This window comes from Lutra lutra, chromosome 12 (genome assembly GCF_902655055.1).
Source record: "Lutra lutra chromosome 12, mLutLut1.2, whole genome shotgun sequence".
In the NCBI taxonomy this organism is placed as follows: domain Eukaryota; kingdom Metazoa; phylum Chordata; class Mammalia; order Carnivora; family Mustelidae; genus Lutra; species Lutra lutra.
Genome location: NC_062289.1, coordinates 38,878,689 through 38,894,901, shown reverse-complemented (window position 1 = coordinate 38,894,901; position 16,213 = coordinate 38,878,689). Strand labels below are relative to the sequence as shown.

At 37.3% G+C, this 16,213-nt stretch overlaps 1 protein-coding gene across 11 annotated transcripts in view; it reads right to left on the bottom strand.

Annotated features, from left to right (window-relative positions):
* Window positions 1-16,213, bottom strand: part of NOL4 (nucleolar protein 4) — a 413,344-nt gene that overhangs the window by 236,330 nt on the left and 160,801 nt on the right. Inside the window, exon 1 of one of the 11 annotated variants that reach the window (XM_047698449.1) lies at window positions 6,954-7,025. The exons of the other annotated variants lie outside the window; for them this stretch is intronic. The gene's annotated coding sequence lies outside the window, so the exon portion shown is untranslated. Of the gene's footprint in view, window positions 1-6,953; window positions 7,026-16,213 lie in introns of those variants that run through there. 11 annotated transcript variants of the gene reach the window in all.

Sequence of the window (16,213 nt, the reverse complement as noted above, 5' to 3'; positions counted from 1 at the left end):
AGCATCTACAGTCGCAGATTGTCTATGAAACAAACCATCAAAGACATAAGAAAGAGAAAGAGAAAGGGAGACGAAGTCTAAGCAGTGACTGAAACTTAACCTGCTAGTTGAGTGACAGTAAGTGGTTGCTAACACGTATTAGCACCTGGTGCCCTGTAAATTTTTTCTGGTTACCTCCCTTCATTCCCAAAACAGTTCTATGAAATAGTTATTATACAGAGAAATTATATCTGCTAAAGGAAAATCATAACTGCTAAGGCTTTCCCACCTATCCACCCCACCCTGTCACCCCTTTTCTTTGTGACAGCTCGGTATCCCATGCTAACGCTCCTCATAGCACTCTCACACATGTGCAACAGAAGGAGTAACAGTGTGGTTGAGAGAATGGGTGTTGTGGCTAGAGAAACATAGATTCAAACCCAGGTCTGTCACTTGTAAGTCAGGTGGTTTGGACACAGTCTCTGAACCTTAGCTTCCCCCTAGAAACAATAGGGGCAGGGATAGCATTTGCATCACAGGATAATTGATATGATCAAGTGAGTTAATGACTGCAGAGTATTTAACTCCATACCCGGTCCATAACAAGGATGAGTTTAGCATTATCTTTGAAGGGAGGGGTAGCTTCTGGTTTTCTTCATTTTCCTACAGTGTGTTTATTCAGAAGGAGGCCCAGGGAAAGGGTTTATTATGTATTTTATTTTATTTAAATTCAATTAGTTAACATGTAGTTTATTACTGGTTTCAGAAGTAGAGTTCAGGGACTCCTCAGTTGCATGTAACACCTGTTGCTCATTACATCACGTGCCCTCCTGAATGCCTGTCACCCAGCTACCCTGACCACCCATCGCCCTCCCCTCCAGCAACCCTCAGTTTGTTCCCTAGAGTCTCTTATGGTTTGTCTCCCTCTCTGATTTCACCTAAGGGTTTTAAATGCTTGCTGAATGAAGGATGAATAAAGAAATGAACAGATGGATGGATGAATAATTTTCTGACTATCAGGACAGCATTCTTTTTTTTTTTTAAGATTTATTTATTTATTTATTTGACAGAGAGAGAGAGAGAGAGAGAGAGAGATCACAAGTAGGCAGAGACACAGGCAGAGGGGGAGGGGGAAGTAGGCTCCCCACTGAGCAGAGAGCCGGATGCAGGGCTCCATCCCAGGACCCTGAGATCATGACCTGAGCTGAAGGCAGAGGCTTAACCCACTGAGCTACCCAGGCGTCCCTAGGACAGCATTCTTTTTACTAAAGTTCCAATTGCAGGGGCACCCGGGTGGCTCAGTCAATTCAGTACCCAACTCTTTGATTTCAGCTCAGGTCAGGATGTCAGAGTTGTGAGATTGGACCCCACATCAGGCTCCCCCACATCATTAGTCTGTTCATCCCCCTGTTCCTCCCCCTGCTCTCTCTCTTCTCTCTCTCACTCTTGCTGTCTCTCTAAAATAAATAAATAAAATCTTAAAAAATAAGAAATAAATAAAGCTCCAATTGCCTTCATTATTTTCCTCTTCCTGGAGTGGAATAAGTTTCTGTGACAGTTCTCAGTTGTTAAGCACCTGGTACAGTGCAAGTTTATTTGCATTACTTATCTCTTTTAATTCCCCAAACAATTTCGTGAAATGGTTATTACACAGAAAAATTGGACCAGACTGTATCCAATGGCCTGCATATTTATAATATGGGGCATAGGTGTTCTTACATACCTAAGGCAAGAACAATAAAAATGATTGTTTCTTTATCATTACCTCTCCATGTAACATCCAAAAATGAGTTTCTCCAATGCCTCATTTAAGAAATGAGAATGTGAGATAAAGAGAGGTGGATAATCTCCCGCTGTTAGTTCTGGGACTTTAAAAATATTCCCTGACCTTTCCAAGCATCAGATTCCTTATTCATAAAATTGGGACACAATGGTAATTATATGTGTCTGACAGTATTGTGATAATTAAATGAGATAATGTGTAGAAAAAGGTGCATCGGGTAAGGATAAGTGGATGGATTTTTCTTTGAGGGGACAGCCAGCTGCTTCCCTACCATCCCCTTTATGGGGTTTTCTTGAAAATAGGTATAGCAGGATCACCATTTTGATTTTCAAGTGCAAGGTTAGGACTTCTTCTAGGACCCTTCAAACAGTAAATGCAAGCCTCCAGAATTAGTTCAGAATTAGCTTTCCCTCACAAGAGAAATAGGAGACAATCAGGTGCATCTATTTTTCTCTCAAGAATATAGAGGAGTTGTCATTGTTCTTCATTCTACTTTACTGTATAAATATGTGTGCGATTCTGTACAGACCTTGTAGTCACTTTGATGTCACCATACATCCCTACACTATGATGAATTGTGTTTTCTCTCTTTCTTCTATACAGGTACAGAAGGGTCTTTTGGGGGACAGGGTTGTTTTTATTTCCCCAACAATTATAAACTGTAAAGTGCCAAAAATTCTTAATTGTTGAGGTTGTTCTTGTAATTACTATAATTATCATCACTTCACAACTATGGTGATAGAAAATGATGCCATTTTCCAGATAAAAAAGATGATAAATACTCCTGACCCTAGCTCATTGGGTAAGTTCTACCAAAACTGGTTTTCTCAAAAGTCCAGCTGAATATATTCTTTTTTCCTTTTTATCAAACTTATTTTTATCTGATTTTAATGCCAAGAGAAGAATGCAAAGATAAAAATTATTAAATTTTAGACTGTCAGACCCCTGTAATGAAAGATAAACTTTTTGGGGTCATACTAAATGGTTGAACTTCAAAATGAAAACACATACCAAGGTTTTGCATACTCTAATTGCTATATACAAATATCAAAGAGGAAATAGAATAGAGTAGTAAAACAAATGCAAAAGATGCTATGAAATTCTGTGCACTAACATGACCTTCTAAAATATAATACATCATGGGGTTCCTGGGTAGCTCAGTCAGTTAAGGGTCCAACTCTTGATTTAGGTTCAGATCACGATCTCAGGGTCATGAGATCAAGCCCTGTATCCGACTTTGCTGTACTGGGTGTGGAGCATGCTTAAGATTCTCTCTCCCTGGGACGCCTGGGTGGCTCAGTGTGTTAAAGCCTCTGCCTTCGGCTCAAGTCAAATAAATAAAAATCTTAAAAAAAAAAAAAAAGATTATCTCTCCGCTTCTCTCTCTGCCACTGCCCCTGCTCTCTCTCTCTCTTTCTCAAATAAACAAATTATGGGTAAGTTAAGTCTTATATTTAAATACAGTATTTGTTTTTTAAGGCTTAAAGATCAAACAGGATGCCCAAAATCAAATCCATTGCCGTCTCCATTACTGTCAGTTCTCTCCTCACATCTGCTCACAAACGCCCTCTTCTAATAGACTTTCCTTCTGTCTAGTAATGACACCCAATGGGTTTCCAATGGGTTTCCAAGTCTGAAAGTTCTTTAACACTTTCCAGTCATAGGCCAAGTCTATCCCCTGTACTTGTTTTAGCATACTTCTTGCCACAAAATATTTTTTAAACTATTTTATTCATTTATTTGACAGACACAGATCACAAATAGGCAGAGAGGCAGGCAGAGAGAGAGGAGGAAGCAGGCTCCCCGCCGAGCAGAGAGTCCTATGCAGGGCTTGATCCCGGACTCCGGGACCATGACCCAAGCCGAAGGCAGAGGCTCCAACCCACTGAACCACCCAGGCACCCCCACAAAATATTTTGATTTTCTATCTCTTGGTCTTTCCCACCAGTATTTTTATTAATGTCTGAACATATGCATTTTGCTTTGTAATTCTTAGCAACCATCTTGGCAGTGGCCACATAAAACCTCGGTTGAATAAATTAACACGGGAAATTCCTTAGAGTATATGGCTGTGATTGCTTTTGTGTCTATTCCCTACCTTTAATTCTCAGTTTTTCTATGTTAGTTTAGGTTCTCAGTCCTAACAGCCTCCTCTTAACCCTTCCCATACCATCTGTTTATCCTCTTCACATTTGTAGGATACATTTTCACAAAACCCTGCTCCGTTTCTCATGCCTGGCTCAGAAATGCCCACTGGCCCCCATCTGCCTTCGAAAGTGTCTCTCACCAAAAGTACATACCTCCAACTAACATTCTGGCCTTTCTACATATAACCCAGTTTCAACAACTGTTCCAGCCATCTTCCCATACATGATGCTACACATTTGCTTACATGTAATCCTAAGAAGACAGATAAATTTAGCATCTTACATATTTGTCCTGAAATAGTATAAAGTCAAACTTAAAGAATATAAGGAGGTTTTAACATTAACATAAGTCCCAAAATCTAAAAAAGAGAGGAGGAATCCTTGCTGTATTACTGTTCTCTAACCCAACAACATGTCATAGAATCAAAACTAATATAGGCAAAACTGAATCTTAATTTGATTTTTAAAAGCAAAAAGCATTCATATCACAGTATTATCTTTCGTGCTAAATATTTTTATCTTCAATATGTACTCTAACATATATGTCAACCATCAACCATACTGGGTTGTCTTAGAAGCAATCCTTAGTACACATGATAACGGACTATTATAAAATCATGCATTAATGCCTTCCGTGTGTGTGTTTGTGAGTATTATTCCCTAGCAGAAGATTCTATTGTGATCTTCCTGTGCCACTGCTTCCTCCTTCTCTTTTCTGTACTCTGGCTTCCCTTGTAAAAGCTCAGACCATTTCCAGATCACTTACCAAACTCAAGACCTTGGCATCCCAAAGATTTTTATTCTTAAACTGAATTCTGGACTTTCTAAAAGACATTCCAAACCTCTAAGGCCAGTTCATGAATAGAACAGCTTGCCCCTTCGAAGGTTCCTGAAGCAATGCCTTTCAAGGGATAATTGGGCTTTGGAGTATGACCTGTTCCTCACCAAGCAAGACCCTGACATAGCGGGAGCCCAAATCAAACTGCCGCAGGGACCTAATAAATCCGCACAAGTCATCAGCTCACAGCATTTGGCTCCAGTTCAATCATTACTGTTTTACAAAAGAAATGAGCCCAGAAGACAGAAAATGGAAAACTCTTAGTAATATGATATGATTGTTTTTTTAAAAAACTGGTTAGGACCACCTCTTGAAAAACTTTGGTTAGGGTAGTGAATGGGCTAAATCCTTTCTGCCTTAGCTTTCAATTATTATTCAGTTATCTGTGTATATACTTTATTCTGTGATCTCAATCAGTGTGGCTCATTTTTACCTAGCCATCCTTCTCTTTCCCCAGTTCTGTTGTACTAATTTTGAGCCTGGCATCATATAGTGAAATTGAAGTTTCTCTCCTTTTGGAAGAGGGTCATTGGCTTCCCCATTTTTGCCCAAAGTCGATAAATGAAGAGAAATAAGTTACTCCAGTTTGTTTTCAGAGGGGAAGGGGGTAAGTCTGGGGAGAAATAGCAGATTTGCCTCTTTATGTTTGTGATTTCTAAGGGCTCTATCCTGAACTACTGATAGAAAAGAGGTTGTTGTAATAATTTGCAATCATTTACTGAAAGAGGCTACCTGACTTTCTGCTTTGTCTCCATTTTCTTAAGAGCATCAGGCTTCTGCATAGTTATAACTTGAATGCTATTCAGCCAGTGTGACCCTTATGGTTTTGTGTATATTTCCTGACATATAAAGAGAATCATTTCATGAAGCCATTTAATATAATCGCTCCCTCAGGTCTAAGACCTACGGTCTCTTCTAACATTAAGTTTTAGAGAAAAGGAGTCTATGTGTAATCTGCATTCACACCCAAATCTCTTTCATTTTGGTAAATTAAAGGAGTAATCTTCAAATAACAACTATTTTATATGATATTGGCTATATTTAGCATAGACTGCAATGTTCATTGTAGTGTGGTAGTATATTAGTAGCCTGAGATTTTGTACATAGGAACTAAAACCCAGTTTTCAAATACACATCGTAAATATATGGCTGTGATCAAAGCAATAAAAAAAATGATGAATGCAGCATGATATAATTTTCACCAGGAATACTTCAAAAAAAAAAATATATATATATATATATGTATATATGTATACATACATACACACCCTTTCAGGGTAATATACACTGATCTTCAAAACCACAGTTTACACATAAAATCTACATATTCTTGGAATATTCTTTTTATTTTTGGATACGGATTAAAGTGTACTTTGAAGTAATTAAGTTTTTCAGTGAGTAGATATCTCAACAAAAGATACCAATATCAAACATTTCAAACCCATAACAAGGTTTCCCAGTTCTTAAAGTAAAATCCATGCACTACTGAGTAATTATAGAAAGAACTGTGCCCATACAAACAAATGGGGAAAAAACAAAAATAAACCCACATAGCCCCCTAGATTAAAATCCATTTTAGAGAAGCAACAGAAAATCCTGAAAGATTTACACATTGAACATACTTTATGCTGACAAGTTGAAGCAATAGCACCAAAGAGAAGACCTAAATAAATTAATCTTCCCCAAAGAATACCTTTTTTTCATCATATTCTAACTACCTTAAAAGAACTATACCACTTTTATGCTTCTAAAAGGATTTTTCAAAAACCGTATACATAATTGAAAACAAACATTTGTAATCCTAAAATGAAAACATATTACTTTTGGTGTTAAAGAAACACACTTGCTTAGAAAGAATAAATTTTTTCATGAGTTTTTTCTTTTCTTTCTCTCTATGGAATTTTCAATTTAAGTACACAAAAATCTAGGGTAAATAAATTAAATGCCAAAAACATAGAATACATTTTTTTTTCTTATCTAATTTAGACATGCTCCCAGGATTTTAGATGGATGTTTCAAAAGTACCTAACATTTTTCCTCAAGTTTCTGATGTGGTCAACCCTTCAAATGCCACCTAAAGTAGGAAAACATTGGCAGTCTTATCAGAGTCTCCTGCTGTCATTCCACTGCTGCATGGGACAGTCTTCAACAAGACTTAGACAAACCTCATTCATCAATATTCTACTCTGGAGAAGCTGACACTTACTGTGAATTCTGCTCTTCAACTTAAATACCAGTGTCTGTGGCAGCCAATTCTATCATTGCAGACGCAGCATCCCTCAGGCAAGGTCCAACCTTTCTCTCCAAGTGCACCCAGGGATTAGTCTGACTTCCCCTAAATTCTCTCCTCTGCACAGTAAGAGCTAATCTTTCCTGTATGAAGCAGGAGATGGTGTTGCTATGACAACAGAGCACATTCTAGCAGTGGGACTACCGAGATGAGCCTTCAAAGACTCAGGGAAACGTGTACTCAGTTTTCCTCCAGGGCTATGGGCTCCTTCCTTTAGGATTTAATCCCCCAACAAGTTTACTGACAGACTGAGTTGTTGATTATCTATGCATTTTGCTACAGGGAGATCACTGATTAAGAACATGGCTGGAAGATCACAGAGTTATTTAATAAAAGTGCCATTCTCAGTTATATTAAATTTCCAGTTGTAACTGCTTTGTATAGCTGTTTTAAAACACAGCCTCACTTAAATGTAAAGCATTCTGCTTACTGTGAAGTTTTTCGAAAATGATATTGATGTGTTGAGAAGGGCATTATCAAGGGGAAAGCTTTATCTTTTTTTGTTTGTTTGTATATCATCACCAATGTATCAACTTGAAGGTTGGATACAGACACAGACACACACACACACACACACACACACATCCATTTTCTCTCTCCAGCATCAACGTCTGGAGCCTTGAGGTTTCAGGGTGGGGGAGGGGATATGCTAACAAAAGCAAATCCTTGCAGCTACATTTTGCATACATATATTAGCTGGAGAATAATCAAAATAAGCGTTAATCATTTAGAAAAATAATCACCAGTAGAATTTAAGTGCCTTCGCAACCACAGAAGAGAGCTAGTGATGGGTCATATTGTATAGGAGCAGATTTCTCATATTATTTTCAAACACGGCAGTTATATTTTTTGGAAAATAATTAACACGTATGTTATTGTGTATTTTTAAAAGTTGATCAAGCATTTTAATAGTCCTAACTTTGTACTATTTGGGATATTCATTTTTCTTCAGAAGGCATTCCCGTGAATTCAAACATGTCCATCTCGTCCGTTAGAAGGGAAAGACACAGAGCAGGGAAAGTTTTCCCTTCTCAGCAGCAGATGAGACGTTTAGTTTCTTTTCCCACCATGAGAGAGGCTTTTACCCATGGACTCATCCAAACTGTCTTTTCTGCTCCTCTTGATTTCCCCAGTACCTCTTCCATTTCTCAATCCTTTCCGTCAGGAGCCACTCTTACCACGGCACCCTACCCCCATCCTAGGCTGTGCAATTGCTGTCCTTTGTGGCTGAAGCAGTATCATCTGCATCCCCAACTGTGGAGGAGAATATGACTTCCTGGGTGTTGCTGGGGCTCAGAAGCAAGGGGTTCTACAGGTTAAAGGGATTCAGTGTCATACTGGCCTTCTAGGATAATCATCAGGCTTTCTTGATTTACTTCTTGTTTCTCACTCAAATGTGAAAAGCTTTAAGATATTAACTAGAATGTCAAGATCGCAAATTATACATGCATTTACATTGAGTGACTCACGTAAAATGAGCAGGGCATTTTGAAACTCCTTTTGATTTGTGTTTTTTTATTTCTCTCATAGTAAAAACTAGCAGTTAAATTTGTTTAATGTGTGCCTTGGTCTATACCTCCAGACACATATGTGCTTACATCGTGGGCATATACAGAACAATTTCCCCTCATGATCCTATTCCCAGAGCATGTTCTGAAGATACATTCTCATAATTCCAAAAGTTATGGCACCTGTTTTCATTATGTTCATTATTATCTAATTAGTAAAAGACTTTTTTTTTTTCCCCCATTTTCACTTTCATCTTCAGGGAAACTGGATAAATGCCAAAACATGTAAACAACATATGGTTTACTTTCAAAATCAACCAACCAGAATTACTCATTTTCAAAGAATCTCTTAGCTAAAAAATATGTTGAAGAAATAATTTCCTGCTCTAATAGCTAATGTTTACCATCTGCTATTCCTTTAGACTAACTACCTGGAGATCAATCATATTATATATTTTCTACTTCCCCTTCCCTCTAAAAAAACTGATATTATTAGTATTTTTAAAAAAGCATTGAAGTAGGTCATGCTAGAGTGTCACAACTTAAATTCGAATTTTGCAAGCAAGTTACAACCAACTAAAATAATATGAATGCCAGAAATCCCTCCTGTTAGAAATTTATGAGCTTTTTTATTGTCTCCTATGTATTACTTTTGAGCTTCTATTTTTCAACGTAATAATCAGTATGTCTGTTAAACCACCATAATAAGTTTGTCTTAGGGAAACAGAGATAGTGAGAGTAGCAGAAGGAGTATTTTTCTCAAAACTAGCTTCAAAGATGAACCCCAAAGCAGTTCTGAGGAAAGAGACTGAGATACTGGAGTCCTTGGCAAGGGGAGCAAAGCGTGGGTCAAGAATCATTTTTTCTAAGAGGCTACCTTTGGTAGAAAGGCTTAGGTACGGTCTCTAGACTTTCACTGGACACTGAGCACAGATTCTAATGACAAACTGCATTGCTAATCTGTCTGTGCCTCAGTTTCTCACTTTCAAAATGGGGAAAATAACAGTACTTCTATCATGGAATTCCCATAAGAATTCAAAGAATAAATATATATAACGTTCTCATAACAGTGTCTAGCATACATAAAATATGATGTAAATGTTAGGTATTATTTAGGATTTTGAAGACAGGCACTAAATATTGCTCATTTTGTTCCTCCTATTCCTAACACAATATCTGCTGCAGGATATGTACTCAGTAAATGGGCAAAAGTATTTTTCATATCACCTATATGATTTCAATATCTTATAAAGGAAAGTGAATCATATCTGAGGATTCTAAAACATAACAGAAGATAAATAGGAAATCTGTATATATAATTATTATGGGTTTATAAATTTCATTAAGTAAATAAATATATATTCGAGGAATGGAGTAGGTTTTTAATACATAGCCCTCTTGCATACAAATTATCTAAGAACTATTTGCTGAACAATAGCTACAGATTACAGTAAGTAGAATTATCTGAACACAAGCACTATAATCCCTTTAGTTTTACAAGAGAATGAGTTATCACTTATTACAAAAGTATTTAACACCTGCTTTAGTAAAAATTATGCTAGACGCCAGGGTACTAAGACTTAGATCATGGTCTCTGTTCTCTCTGAGTTCACAATTCAACACATACTCTGTGTCCCAGGCACTATTCTAGGTGCTGGAGATACAACAGTAAACCAAACAGAAATGTCTACTCTCAAAGTTACTCATGCTGTGTGTGTGTGTGTGTGTGTGTGTTAGGGTGGAAAATGTGAGTATATAAATAGATTATAATTGCTTGTGAGGAAAATGAGACAAGCTTGAGAAACAGGAAGGTTGGTGGAAACAGGGTCAAAATTCTAATGTTAAACAGATATACATAATGTAAATTGGTAAAAGCCATAAAAGAGCAACAAAGGACCATGGGCAGCTAAAAAAGGGATTGACTAACTCTTCCCTAAGTAATCTGGGAAGACATCATAGAAGGAACGGTCAAATTCCAACTAAGACATTCAAAAATATATACAGAAAAGTTCTTGTTTTTGTATTCAGGAGGATTTTCACATCATCTGTTTGATTTTAATACCTACCACAACAAAGTGAATAAATAACATCTAACAATACTAAAATATGTCAAAAGAGAAATATACATTTATTAACTATTATGGGTTTACAATGTTCAAAAATTTCATGGTCAATTAAAAATATGTCATTCTAGCAACTGAAATAACATATCGTTGATCTACAAAAGTAATTACCCCTTACTTTAAAAAGTAATTTTCTTCCTACTTATGTTCCTAAGGTAAAACATAACTGAAGAAACATAATTTAGGAGTGCCTGGGTGGCTCATTTGGTTAAGCATCTGCCTTCTGCGGGGGTCATGATCTTAGGGTTCTAGGATCGAGCCCCATATTGGGCTCCCCTGTTTAGCTAGGAATCTGCTTCTCCCTCTCCCTCTGTCTGCAGCTCCCCTGCTTTTGCTCTCTCTGTGTGTGTCAAATAAATAAATAAAATCTTTAAAATGTTTATACATACACACACACACACACAGAGGGAGGAAAACAAATTCTGAAATATTCTGTCAGATAACTGACATCCTGATCAGTCCAGAAATCTACAGATATATACCCATACCCACTTTTAAATTATTTATTAAATGATCACTTTTTCCAGTGCAATGATATATCAGATACTAGGAATTTAAAGAAAAGCGAGACAGTCTGCCTTCTACAAGTTTATGGTCCAGCCCAGTAGAGACAGACAAATACACAAGTCTTTACCACAACAGAGTGATAATTATCAGAAAATTATGCACAGGATGTTATGAGAGGATCTAGGAGAGAATTCTGTCCTGTTACAGGCATATGAAATCATCAAAAGAGCATGTACCTGCAGCCAGAATGGAAGAGATTTGAACACGCCAATGCTATCACTGAGAATAGCCAGAAAAGCTAATTTAAAAAAAATATATGCCTGAAATCCGTTTGAAGATATCAGACAGCTAGCGGGCAACCAGGATTGAGAGCCCAAGATCCCTAAGAGAAGGAAATCAGAGAACTGTGAACCAACAACGTTCTCTAAGCAGCTTTTCTTACTCCAGGCAAATGCTGGTGTTCATGTGAAGAGACAGACCAAGGCTATGAGCATACATTGTTAGGAGGCAGAAAAGACAGCAGAACTTTTGGAAATCTCATAATGCTGTAAAGAAAATTAAATGGATTTCACACTGAAAAAGGTAGCCAGATTGTGGGTAGTCAAGATTCCGGAGAAAGGGTAGCAGCATGGAAATGAGATCACAACTTGTGGTTTTGGTCTTGAGACTTTTGCCTATCTATAAGTTGTACAGAGCAAAAGGCCAAGAAGATATGCAAAAAACCTCTAAACAAGCAAACGGACAAAAAATACAGCAGTGTTTGCATTAGTCCTGCTCTGGACTGAAAGGCCAAGGACCACGCAGCGGGCAGGGTTTTTTGTAAACAATGCAGGCTATCCTTAGAACTTCTGGAAGGTTACAGCCTTCAGCTGATGTAAAACAGATGGGGTTAAGGAAGCTTATTATAAGACCTGAGACCCAGCATCAAATCAATTCAATCCTTGATTTGATTGAAATGGTCTGTGCTGCCCTATCTGATTACAAAGAGATAAGGGAAACTCCCTGAGACAGACAACAATCCCTAGACCGACCATTATTGTTCAGAGACTATATCTATAATGATAAAAAAAAAAAAATATATATATATATATAAGGCCTACCAATCCTACCAAGGATTGAGAGGGAAAACATTTTATGGAAAGACAGACAATAGAAAGAGACAACCAGTAACTGGAGTTATCAGAGTAAATTTTAAAATTACTGTGGCTATTACATTAAGTGGAACAAGAGGGGGGAATTTCACCAGAGCTGGAATTTACAAAAGAGAATCAAAAGGAAACTCAAGAATTTTAAATATGAGAACACTAAAATTAGGCATTTAAGAAAGCCTTTATTGTTGATAATAGTTGGAGAGAAAAGCAGAGAGGATTAGTGAAATAGAATATAGATGAGTAGAAAATACCCAGGTGGAAACATTGAGTTAAATGCATGAAATGTAGAGAAAGGGTGTTCAGAACATTTATGAAATGGGAGAACAATTTAATACTTTTTGACATGCTGGTAAATATTTAACAACCAGTTCTCCAAAAAAGTGAGCATATATTATAAATTTCACTGATATAAAGGATATCTAGCATACATTTTATAAATAATAAGAATAATGAAACATACGATATTGCCTGTTGTAAATTGCATATAGCAAAATGATTCTTTCAGAATACTTGGCTTCCGGGTGAATTTCAAACCCTCATCATGCCAAAACAAGTTGTTATATGCAAACAAGGAATCATGGAACACTACATCAAAAACTAATGATAGGGGCACCTGGGTGGCTCAGTGGGTTAAGCCTCTGCCTTTGGCTCAGGTCATGATCTCAGGGTCCTGGGATCGAGCCCCACATCAGGCTCTCTGCTCAGCAGGGTATCTGCTTCCTCCTCTCTCTCTGCCTGCATCTCTGCCTACTTGTGATCTCTCTCTCTGTTAAATAAATAAAATCTTTTAAAAAAAAATGATGCACTGTATGGTGACTAACATAACGCAATAAAAAATAATAATTATAAATCTTTAAAAAAGTCTTATCTAATATATTGACAACATACATATATATTTATATATACTGGATATTTGATATAATTTAATCTTCACAGCAACTTTCTGAGATTCAGTGCTGTCCTTATTTTATGAATACCCCTGGGTCAAAGCTGTCTTCCTCTTTTGCTATCTTCTTCAGTATTTACCAAAAAAGGCTGTACTCTATTCTCATATTGAATAACTGGAAATTCTCAGAACACATCATCCTCTCCTCTGACACCATGTCTTGTAATATCTCAGGCTCTCTCTCTTGCTCACTTTCTCACACACACACACTCTCTCTCTCTCTGGCTGGCATATCCTGTTCTTCATTCACTGGCTAATTCGGAATTTTCCTGTAAGATCCAGCTCAGCGTTCTCTTGTTCTTGGAAGCCATGCTTGAATGTCTCTAGATTGGCAAATGCCCTTCGTCAGTGTTTCCACAGTACCCTGCACATATCGTAAGCACTGTCTCCTGAAACTGTTTGTCTCCAAAAATGGTCCCAGATGATCTGTGAATCCCACAGTTTCGCCCTTGTGAAAGACTCTCTCTGAATCACTTTAACCAGTAGTAGGCAGAGAAAGGAAACTTGTATAAGTTTTGGACCAAACATGTAAGAAGGTCTGTCACCTTCTCCCTTTGCTCCTTACTGACTCTTGAGCCAACTGAGAAGTCTTGTTACTGTTGGAAGAACCATGTGGAGAAACCCTGTGCAGAACTATTCGAGAGGTGAAGGGCCCTGACACACAGAGTAAGAGAAGCAGGGCCAGCTGTCCCAGTGACCCAATGTCCTACCTGAAATGGGCCTTCCAGCCTCCCCCACCACGGCATCAACCACGGGAATGAGCCCCCTCTGATGCTCCAGGACAATCAAGCCCTCAGACCACTGCATTCCTGGCCAACATCAGGAGAAGCAGAAGCACAACCAGCTAAGCTGTCAACCCAATAAATCATAAGATAATAGAGTGTTTACTGTTTTAAACAGCTACACTCTGAGGTGGTATTTTTATACGGAGACAGATAACCAGCATATTTTGTCCTTCAGACTCTGAGCAGCTTGCGAGCAGACCCACACTAGATCAACCCTTGTACTCAAAACAACCAGAACAGTACTTTGTACAGAACAGTTCTAAGAAATGTTTACTAAATTGTGTTAACAAATTCAAGTCTCCTCAATCTGAACATGCAAAAACCTCTCAAACAACCCTGCTTTTAATTTTCAGTTCTGAACCAATTTTTATTGACATTGTTGTACATAACCGGGAACATAAGTTATTTCTGCAAGAATTGTATTAACCTATTTATGTGTTCCTACCTCACTGTCTAACTTTTTCCTACTTTATTTTGCCTTTGCTTTTTCCTCTCATCATGATATTGTCTGTGTCCCCCACTCTGTCCCCTTCCTCCCATTAAAATATAAGTGCCAGGAGGACAAGAGAAGGTCTTTTCTCTTTTCTGTTTGGTTTGTTGATTTATCACAAGTACCTAGAAAAATGTCTAACAACAGGAGATACACAATATTTGCTGGTTGGCCTGATTCCTTATTTTAGGAGGAAACTGGGCATACTCATGAGCCACACTGTATGGACAACCAGGACATAAAGAAGGTATATAGTCAGTGGCTAAGGAAGACGACTACATGACCCAAGACAAGAAATTTTACTTCTCTGGGTTTTAGCAATTAGTGCAGAAAGAAAATCTGGGTGGAAATGAGATAAATGTGTATGAAACACCTTGACCTCTTCAGAATAAAGGTGCTATGTAGATGGAAAGACGTCACATTCCGCCTTGCAGTATGACTATTCCAAGTTGCAAAAGTATTTATTTCTCAGTCGGTACTTTTTCTTCAGAAAATAGAATGTCAAGTTAACTTAAAGGAATATACAGGGCTGACATGCTTAAGTGGTCTGAGTTTCATACAGAAAGAAATCCTGCGGTGTGTTATAAGACAAAAACAGTTTTATACTATCATGCAGCAGTCAATGATAAGATATAAAAATTTCAGAGAGAATATAATTAAGAACTGGGAGTATTCACATGTGTTTACCTTAGTCAGTAACCCATAATAAATGTTTGAAAGATGTTTGTGTTGAATTAGTGTTGAATAAATAAACATTAATCTTTCACACAATTTTAGTAATAACATTATTATTAAGATAATAAATTATCTTACTGGTGTTCTTCAAGATATGGTGAATAACAAAAATTTAATGAGGTGTTATCACTAACATTCTAATCCTACAGACCTAGCTGTATGGAGAAAGAAGAGCATATCAGTTTCTTATACTGTTTATTGCAGTGATTTTAAGCAGAGACAGCTCAAGTGCTCTTCGGAAGAATGCCATATGCACAAGGTGACCTTATGGAACGGTGACCAGGACATTAAAATGTTCCCTCAAGAAGGTCAACCAGCAGTCTGGCTAAACATATTCTTTCAAAGCACATTTCCTTGGTCTGCTGGAGTCACACTATTGGGTTGGTTGAGGGAGGACAGATTTGTTGTTTTCATCAGCTCTACATTGGCGGAATAGTAACTCATAAAAACTATGCATAAATGAAGGGAAGAAAGTATAGTCAGTTTGTTTTAACATCAACAGTTTATTTTATTTATATATAATGTGCTACTTTTAGCCAGCAATATTATAAATTCATTAGGTAAAGGGACCAGGCCTTAAATATTTAAACTATTGTATCTTACAGTATTTAGAAAGAGTGAACAATTACTAGAGAGTTAATATTGCTTATCATAGTTGCTTCAACTCCTCTAGCTACATTATTAGAAATTAACTCTTGCTTCAATTACCAAAGGAACCAATTATGTATTATTTAGAATGATATATACCAGAAAAGACATTTGATTTATCAGAATAGGACAAAAAATAAAGCAGGGACATGGAAAAGGGGAAGTAAGGATACTAGTCAAAAGAAGAATAGGAAGAATTAAAATAAGAAATAGCATTATCGAAGCCTAGAATGATAGTAAGTAACATGAAGATTCATTTGAAGGAACAAAAGATATACAGCTG